Here is a 10,460-nt window from a genome sequence, read left to right on the forward strand (position 1 = left end):
AGCTGGCAGGTGTTTATGATGATTGCACTGTAATTACCTTTTTAACTTTCCCAGGCAAGCAAAGTCAATGGGGGAAGGCAGATTCACTTAATGACCATCTGTTTCGCTTAGCAACTGCGCTGATTCGCTTAGCAACTGTGCCCGCCCTCCCCAAATTGTGTAATTGGGCAAAATGCATTTCACCCCTACCTTGCTTAGCAATGGAATGCTTGAACTTGATAGTCATCATAAGAGCCAAGGTGGCGCAGTGGTTAAATGCAGCACTGCAGGCTACTGCTAGATCAGCAGTTCAGCGGTTCAAATCCCACCGGCTCAGGGTTGACTCAGCCTTCCATCCTTCCGAGGTGGGTAAAATGAGGACCCAGATTGTTGGGGGCAATATGCTGACTCTCTGTAAACCGCTTAGAGAGGCCTGAAAGGCCTATGAAGCGGTATATAAGTCTACTGCTATCATAAATCAAGGACCACCTGTACTTTCCAGCCAGGAAGTCCCCAAAAAATCACCAAGTGGGCACAAAAGCTGCAGGATTTTGGGGTTTTTTATGTCAAGGAACAGAGAAGCAAAATTTCATTTGCAGGACAAGAGTAGAATAGAATAGGAATAGGGATAGGGATAGGGATAGGATAGGATAGGATAGGATAGGATAGGATAGGATAGGATAGGATAGGATAGGATAGAAATAGAATAGAATAGAAATAGAATAGAAATAAAATAAAATAAAAATAGAGGAAGAAATAGAAATAAATAGAAATAGAATATATTGTAGAGTAGAGAGAATAGAATATTAGAATAGAATAGAAATAGAATAGAATAGAGTAGAAATAAAATAGAATAGAAATAAAATAGAATAAAATAGAATTAGAATAAAATAGAAATAGAATAAAATAGAAATAGAACAGGAATAGGAATAGGGATAGGGATAGGGATAGGGATAGGGATAGGGATAGGGATAGGGATAGGGATAGGGATAGGGATAGGGATAGAATAGAATGGAATAGAAATAGAATAGAATAGAATAGAAAAGAAATAGAATAGAATAGAAATAAAATAAAATAGAAATAGAGGAAGAAATAGAAATAGAAATAAATAGAAATAGAATATATTGTAGAGTAGAGAGAATAGAATATTAGAATAGAATAGAAATAGAATAGAATAGAGTAGAAATAAAATAGAATAGAAATAAAATAGAATAAAATAGAATTAGAATAAAATAGAAATAGAATAAAATAGAAATAGAACAGGAATAGGAATAGGGATAGGGATAGGGATAGGGATAGAATAGAATGGAATAGAAATAGAATAGAATAGAAAAGAAATAGAATAGAATAGAAATAAAATAAAATAGAAATAGAGGAAGAAATAGAAATAGAAATAAATAGAAATAGAATATATTGTAGAGTAGAGAAGATAGAATATTAGAATAGAATCGGAATAGAATAGAATAGAAATAAAATAGAATAAAATAGAACTAGAATAAAATAGAAATAGAATAGGAATAGAGATGGGGATAGGAATAGAATAGAATAGAATAGAATAGAAATAGAAAAGAAAAGAAATAGAACAGAATAGAAATAAAATAAAATAGAAATAGAGGAAGAAATAGAAATAAATAGAAATAGAAAATATTGTAGAGTAGAGAGGATAGAATATTAGTATAGAATACAAATAGAATAGAATAGAGTAGAAATAAAATAGAATAGAAATAAAATAGAATAAAATAGAATTAGAATAAAATAGAATTAGAATAAAATAGAATTAAAACAAAATAGAAATAGAATAAAATAGAATAGAAATAGAATAGAATAGGGAATAGAATGAATAGAATAGAAATAGAATAGAATAACAGAGTTGGAAGGGACCATGGAGGTCTTCTAGTCCAACCCCCTGCTTAGGCAGAAAACCCTACACCACTCCCTTCTTGATTTTCTTTGACCTCCCGTGTTCCCTAAATTAAAAGTTCCCCTTTGGTCAGCTAATGATATGAACCTCCTTTTGAGTTTCCCCACAACTTCAGGAATCTGTTTCCCACGATGCTTTCAATGCATTGCGACATTAAAACATATTAGAAGAAAAGAATATTTGTAGCTCAGAGCTGAATGGTTGGGTCCTGGGTGGCCTCTGCATCAGTGCTAGAACGGAGTGGGGTTGGCTGTCTGTTTGTGGTACATAAACAGAGAGTAAACCTCATCTCCTTCCAACACTGATGATGTAACCTAGTTGGGCCATGAAACACCTGCAAGAAAACCACTAAACTCAGAAAGCGCCCTCCATCCTAAACCAATTTCCGTGAGACAAGCATTTACCTGGATACCTTCAGCCCCAATTTGGGGGAAATTGGAGACCAGGTGGAAGAGGAAATCCTTCATTTTGATGAAGTTGGCTGGACCGATGCTCGAGGACTCGTCCACCAGGAAAGCGATGTCCGCTTTGAATTTGCTACATCCTGGGAGGGAGAGAAAGAAAAAAAAAAGGACCCAGGCCACATTGGGTTATCAGCTAGCAAGTCATAAAACGGGGCATGACTCACTCAACAATCGCATCGCTTAGTGACCGAAGTTCCAATCCCATTTCCTTTCGGTCCTAAGTCGAGAACTACCTGTCACTGTGTTCTCCTCCCCCCAATTAAACCCGGGCTTACCTGTCCTTGAATAAGAGATTTTTTGCTCAAGCCCACGTTGATTTATTTAATTGAACGTCTGGAAATAAAGAGGAATTTCTCGACAGGGAGAACAATTAAGCAATGGGAGAACTTGCCTCCCGGAGTTCTGAGTGTTTTCCTCATCCTGGAGGTTTTCAAGAAGAGATTGGACAAGCATTTGTCCAGGAGATATAAGATTAAATAACAGAAGAACAGAATTAGAAGGGGCCTGGCTCTAGTTCAACCCCCTGGTTAGGCAGGAAACTATTCAGACAAATGTTTATCCAATCTCTTCTTAAAAACTTCCAATTTTGGAGCATTTACAATTTCTCGAGGCAAGTTGTTCCATCGATTAACTGTTCTCACTGTCAGGAAATTCCTCCTCAGTTCTAAGTTGCTTCTCTCCTTGATTAGTTTCCACCCATTGCTTCTTGTCCTGCCTTCAGGTGCCTTGGAGAATAGCTTGACCCCCTCTTCTTTGGGGCAGCCCCTGAGATATCGGAAGACTGCTATCATGTCTCCCCTAGTCCTTCTTTTCATTAAACTAGACCTACCCAGTTCCTGCAACCGTTCTTCATCTGTTTTAGCCTCCAGTCCCCTAATCCTCTTTGTTGCTCTTCTCTGCACTCTTTGTAGAGTCTCCACATCTTTTCTACATCGTGGCCACCAAAACCCTTCTCAGAACCCTTCAAGTCTTGCTAGAGTTATGGAGCTCACTTACCTGGACCAGCCGAGGCGGTCGAAGGAGTGGGAACTGAGGGATGCAGGATTTTAGGATTTGGGGCTGTGGCTGCAACGTCGAAGTTTGTCTCCAAAGGGCCAACTGTTGGGAACGTGAATTGATCTGTATTTGTAAGGGGGAGATCTGTCGGAAGGGATGTTCCAGATGGTCCCGTTGACAATGCGCGAGAGGAGAGGTTCCTGCGTGGTCCAACTACGAACCAAAAGAGGGAAAACAGAACAGAATTAGGAATAGAACAGAACAAGGAATAGAATAAAATAGAATAGAATAGAATAGAATAGAATGCAGACTAGAATAGAATAGAAGAGAATAAGGAATAGAATAGAATGCAGAATGGAATGGAATAGATTAGAATGGAATGAAGAATAGAATAGGATATAACAGAACAGAACAAGGAATAGAATAGAATAGAATAGAATAGAATGCAGAGTAGAATAGAATAGAACAGAATAAGGAATAGAATAGAATGCAGAATGGAATGGAATAGATTAGAACGGAATGAGGAATAGAATAGAATGGAATAAGGAATAGAATGGAGAATGGAATGGAATAGATTAGAACGGAATGAGGAATAGACTAGAAATAGAACAGAACAGAACAAGGAATAGAATAGAATAGAATAGAATAGAATAAGGAATAGAATGGAGAATGGAATGGAATAGAACAGAATAAGGAACAGAATAGAATGCAGAATGGAATGGAATAGATTAGAACGGAATGAGGACTAGAATAGGATATAACAGAACAGAACAAGGAATAGAATAGAATAGAATAGAATAGAATAGAATAGAATAGAATGCAGACTAGAATAGAATAGAAGAGAATAAGGAATAGAATAGAATGCAGAATGGAATGGAATAGATTAGAACGGAATGAGGAATAGAATAGAACAGAAGAAGGAATAGAATAGAATAGAATAGAATGCAGACTAGAATAGATTAGAACAGAATAAGGAATAGAATAGAAATAAAACAGAACAGAACAGAATAGAACTTATCACTTTAAAAGTCTAAAAGTTGTCAAGGTTGGAGATCCTTGGAATAAATGAATTCTGGATTTTTGATTGACAGGTCATATTTTGGAATGCTGTCCTCACCCAAAAAAAAAAAAATGGACAGGAGTTTCCTTTCCTGTTTTCTTAGCAACCATTCAAAGTTACGATGGGCGTCTTCCCCAGAATACTTGGGCACGCTAGGCTAAGAGTCCCACCATCCAGGGAAGATATTCCTCACCCTGTGGGGCAGCCAACCTGTAGGCCCCGTCCAGGAGAATCCCCAGCGTAAGGACGACCTTGACACACGAGGCTTCCATCGTTCTACAGAGGGTGGCCCTCCAGGGGAAAAGGCATCATTGAAAAGTTCTGCAAGAGAAAAACAACATTTTTTAAGTCCAGCGGGAACCGTAGCGGTGGATAGGATTCATCCAACACCTTGGCCATGGTCTCTCCTCCAACATCTATTTCTATCTATCATCTCTCTCTCATCTTTCTGTCTCTCTCATCTCTCATCTCTCTCTCTCTGTCTATGTCTGTCTGTCTATCTATCTATCTATCTATCTATCTATCTATCTATCTATCTATCTATCTATCTATTATATCTATCATCCATCCATCCATCCATCCATCCATCCATCCATCCATCCATCCATCCATCCATCCATCCATCCATCCATCCATCCACCTACCTACCTACCTACCTACCTACCTACTTACCTACCTACCTACCTACCTATTATATCTATCACCCATCTATCTATCGGTTCCACCACAAAACCGCGGTAGACAAAAGCGCGGTCGACGAAAGCGCGTATGTGACGTCATCACAGCGCGACGAAAAAGATCGAAAAATGTAAAAATAAAGGGAAAACCTTACCCTAACCCCCCCAAACCTAACCCTAAACCTAACCCTAAACCTAACCCTTAACCTAACCCTAAACCTAACCCTTAACCTAACGAAAAACCTAACGCTAACCCTTAACCTAACGCTAAACGTAACACTAACGCTCTAAACCTAACCCTAACCCTAACCCTAACCCTAACCCTTATGTGAATCGGCTTGCTGTAATTTAATTTTTATTTCAATTTTTCGATCTTTTTTGTCGCGCTGTGATGACGTCACATACGCGCTTTCGTCGACCGCGCTTTTGTGGAACGCGGTTTTGACGGGTCATGCTATCTATCTATCTATCTATCTATCTATCTATCTATCTATCTATCTATCTATCTATCTATCTATCTATCTATCTATCTATCTAATCTATCTATCTATCTATCTATCTATCTATCTATCTATCTATCTATTTATCTATCTATCTTTGATCTATCATCAATCTGCCTAATTAATCATCTATATCTATCTATCTATCTATCTATCTATCTATCTATCTATCTATCTATCTATCTTTGATCTATCATCAATCTGCCTAATCAATCATCTATCTATCTCTATCTACCATCCTGTATCTGTCTGTACCTGTCTACCATTCTACTACCTACCTTGTCTGTCTGTCTGTCTGTCTCTCAATCTATCTTGATAAAATCTCTCTCAGCACCATACAATAATCAGACCAAAAAAACCCCCAACAACATTAAAACCAAGCCTTTAAAAATACAAAAAAGCCCACAGTAATTAGAAGTTGATTAAAATGCAATTCCCAGAACTCCAGTTTAACGGCTGTGCAAGGCGCCCGAAGGCTTCCCTTTGGTGCAGCATCCATGTCCAAGTCCTCTTGGGCACGGATTCAACTCAAGGGGTGAGGTTGATCCATGCACATTCCTTCTCCGGTGGGATCAAGGAGGCTGGAAAAGGCCGGGCTTCGGCCCCTTCTGGGGGGGGAGGGGGCTGTGGGGCCATGCCAGGCTTTCCCTTCAGTGGGAGACCCAGGCAGAACCGAAGGAAGGAGAGGCTGAGTCTACTTACCGGTCGTGGACGTGAACACGTGAGAGTCCCTCGCTCTGGGTTGGCAGCCTGAGAACTTCAAGAAACACCCAAAGCCTCCAGAGAAGTCGGTGGGCTGGGCAGGGGCCTCTTGGTCTCCTCCCAGGCCTTTTCAAGAGGGTGGATGGAGGCAAATCCAAGTCAAAATGAATGCGAGTGGAATGGGGGGACAGGAGGAGGAGGAGGAGGAGGAAGTAGAGGTGGAGGAGGAGAAGGAGGAGTGATTGGCAAGGACTCCCCAGACAAATGAAGGTTGTTAGGCTGCCTTGTGAGGGGGTCTGTTTCCCCTGTGAGGGAAGGAATGCGGAGGAGGAGGAGGGAGGAAAGAAAGGAAGAGAGAGAGAGAGAGAGACAGACAGAGAGACGGAGAGAGACAGAGAGAGAGAGACAGAGAAAAAGAGAAATGGGGAGGGGGATACCTCTTGAACAAAGCCCACCTCAGGAATGCCTCTTCAGGTTAAACCCCCCTGGAGGAAAGCAGCTGTTCCCAGGTGAGGCCTAAACAACGGAGAGAAACAGAGAGCACCAGTTGGAAGGGAGCTTGAAGGCCTTCTAGTCCAACCCTGTGCTGAATCAGGAGACCCTCCACTATTCTGGAGAGATGGCTGCCCAGTCTCTTCTTAAAGATGTCAGGGGATGGATGGAGCACCCACAACTTCTGTCCCACTGATTCATCCTTCTCACAGCCCGGAAGTTTCTCCTTATTTCCAAGTCGCTTCTTTCTTTCACGAGCGTCTGTCCTCCGTTGTTTCTTCTTCTGCCTTCAGTTGCTTTGGAGAATGGGCTCTCCTTCCTTCCTTCCTTCCTTCCTTCCTTCCTTCCTTCCTTCCTTCCTTCCTTCCGTCTTTCTTTCCTTCCTCCTTTTCCCTCCTTCTCCTCCACTTGTAGTATTTTACTTACAACCTCTTCTCCTTCCTTCCTTCCGTCTTTCTTTCCTTCCTCCTTTTCCCTCCTTCTCCTCTACTTGTAGTCTTTGACTTACAACCTCTTCTCCTTCCTTCCTTCCTTCCTTCCTTCCTCCTCCTCCTCCTTCTCCTCCTCCACTTGTAGTCTGACTTACAACCTCTTCCCCTTCCTTCCTTCCTCCCTTCCTTCCTTCCTTCCTTCCTTCCTTCCTTCCTTCCTTCCTTCCTCCTCCTCATCCACTTGTAGTCTGACTTACAACCTCTTCTCCTTCCTTCTGTCTTTCTTTCCTTCCCCTCCTCCTCTTCCCTCCTTCTCCTCCTCCACTTGTAGTCTTTTACTTACAACCTCTTCTCCTTCCTTCCTTCCTTCCTTCCTTCCTTCCTTCCTTCCTTCCTTCCTTCCTTCCTTCCTTCCTTCCTTCCTTCCTTCCTCTCCCTGTCTCCAGAGAGAGACAAAGGGAGTCAGGCAGGAGAAGGTTTAACTGGTAAGTTCATGGAGGACAGCTGAGGGATGAACCAAGCCATAAGTCCTCCTGGACTGGCCTACCAGAGTGGGAAGCCAACCGAAGGGAGCAATCGGAAAACAGGTTAATTCTATCCGTAGTTGTGGGGAAGCCGTGAAACGGATTAACTCTGAAAGCAGTCAACACCACTTGACTCCTGGTGGTGGTGGAGGAGGACGACGAGAGGAGGAGGAGCAGAAGGAGGAGGGAGGAAAGAAGCGAAGGAAGAGAGAAGGAAGGAAAGGGAGGGAGGGAAAGAAGAGAAGAAGAAGAGGAAAAAAGGAGGGAGGAAGGAAAGAAAGGTGGAAAGAAGAGAGAGAGAGAGGCAAGGAAGGAATGAAATAAGGAAGGGAGGGAGGGAAAGAAAGAAAAAAGGAAGGAGGGAGGGATGAATGAAAGAGGGAAGAAAGGGAGGGAGGGAAAGAAGAGAAGAAGAGAAGGAAGGAGGGAGGGAGGAGGGAGGAATGAAAAAAAGGCGGAAAGAAGGGAGGGAGAAAAAGGCAAAGAAGGAAGGAATGAAATAAGGAAGGGAGGGAGGGAAAGAAAGAAAGAAAAAGGGAAGGAGGGAGGGAGGGATGAATGAAAGAAGGAAGAAAGGGAGGGAGGGAAAGAAGAGAAGAGGAAGAGAAGGAAGAAAGAAGGGAGGGAGGGAGGAGGAAGGGAGGAATGAAAGACGGAAAGAAGGGAGGGAGAAAAAGGCAAAGAAGGAAGGAATGAAATAAGGAAGGGAGGGAGGGAAAGAAAGAAAAAGGGAAGGAGGGAGGGATGAATGAAAGAAGGAAGAAAGGGAGGGAGGGAAAGAAGAGAAGAAGAAGAGAAGGAAGAAAGAAGGTAGGGAGGAGGAAGGAAAGAAAGGCGGAAAGAAGGGAGGGAGAAAGAGAGGCAAAGAAGGAAGGAATGAAATGAAGGGAGGGAGAGAAAGAAAGAAAGAAGAAAGGGAAGGAGGGACAGATGACTGAAAGAAGGAAGAAAGAGAGGGAAATAAGAGCGATAGAAGGGAAGAAAGGAGAGGGGAGGGGAGGAAGGGAGGAAAATGGCTGAAAAAAGGAAGGAAGGTTGGAGGGAAAGAAGGAAGGAAAGAAAGAAGGAAAAGGTGAATGAAACAAGAAAGCAAGGAAAGGAGAGAGGGAAAGAAAGAAGGGAGGGAGGGATGAATGAAAGAAGGAAGCAAGAGGGGGTGGAAGGAAGGAAAAGAGAAAGAGGGAAAAAAGGAGAGAAGAAAGAGAGGGGGCGGGAGGGAGGAAGGGGAATAAGGAAGGAAAGGAAGGAGGAAGGGAAGGAGGGCGGAAGGGCAGAAAAAAGGAAGGAAGGTAGAAAGAGATGGAAAGAAGGAAGGGAGGAAAGAAGGAAGGGGCGGAAAGAAGGAGGGAGGGAGGGAAGGAAGGGCCCAGGTTACAAACCAGGATGAAGGCAGCTAGCCATAGTTAATCTCATCCATGCAGGGCTGATTATCTGACTCCAATCCCTTACTTCATGCGCTCTGCAATTCTGAGGAACGACGCAAACTAGGGATGCCCCACAGGCACAGCCGACATGCTCCATCTTGCCCAGGCCCCCGTGTGTGCAACCCCCATGTCTACTTGGCCACCCCCCTCCCCGGAATCCACTGGGGCCGGGGGTGTGTGTGTGATGCAGCCTTACATCTTCTCCCCTCCCTCTTCAGATGCTGCCTTGTTCAACATTGACACCCCGGAGGCTGTAGTAAGAAAAAAAAAAACCAGAATTACTCCCTCTTAAAAATTAAAAATAAAATAAGCCAACTCGTGAGCTGAACGCCTTCCAGGGACTTCCCTCCCCGACATTGTCTCCAACCGCTGGACCCAATCGAGCCCCTCCATAAATCAGCCACCGAGCGACGTTCCCCCCCACCCCGAAGTCAAACCAGCAAGCAGAAGCTTGCAAGATATGGTTCCCTGCCCTGGGCAGAAGGTCTTGGAAACATCGGTGGGAGACGGGAGGCCCACCGCACATTTTTTCACCTCTAGGTCGTTGGATGGAGAGCCATCCGTCAAGCGAAGTCACGGCCCGCTGAGGCTGAGCGGAGGGAGTTGGGGTCGTCCCCCCCCCAACCCCCGCCAGGAGTTTTGGATGAGCGGTTCAAGTTGACGTCCCCAGAAACCCAAGTGGGGGGCGGGCAGATGAAAGCAGGCACGGAAGGGAAGGGTTGATGGGGGTCTTGGGTTGATGGGGGACCGGAGGGCAGGTGTTTTGGGTAGCCAAGGAGATGGGGGTAGCCAGGAAGGGGTTGAAAGATGGAGGATATGGACCTCTCACATCTGCAGTTGATGTGCTTCATACCTTACCATCCTCCTCTTCCTCTTCCCCTTCTATTCCTACCTTATTCCTTACTAGGACTGATGACATGACCTAGTTGGGTTATAAAATGTCTGAAAGGAATCACCAAGCTCAAAGACAACTACAGACTCCACAGCCCTCCTCTTCCTCTTCCTCCTCCTCTTCCTCCTCCAACCCCATTCCCTACTAGCATTGATGACATGACCCAGTTGGGTAATAAAACGTCTGCAAGAAACTATCAAGCTCAGAGACCACTAAGGACCCCACAGTCCTTCTCTTCCTCCTCCTGCTCCTCCTCCATCCCCACTCCTTACTAGCACTGATGACATGACATAGTTGGGTCATAAAACGTCTGAAATAAACCATCATGCTCAGAGACCACCAAGGACCCCCAGTCCTCCTCCTCTTCCTCTTCCTCTTCCTCTTCCTCCTGCTCCTCC

Source organism: Thamnophis sirtalis, unplaced genomic scaffold (genome assembly GCF_051295495.1).
Source record: "Thamnophis sirtalis isolate CommonGarterSnake01/CBP01778 unplaced genomic scaffold, rThaSir2_p1.2 scaffold_9, whole genome shotgun sequence".
Lineage (NCBI taxonomy): Eukaryota > Metazoa > Chordata > Lepidosauria > Squamata > Natricidae > Thamnophis > Thamnophis sirtalis.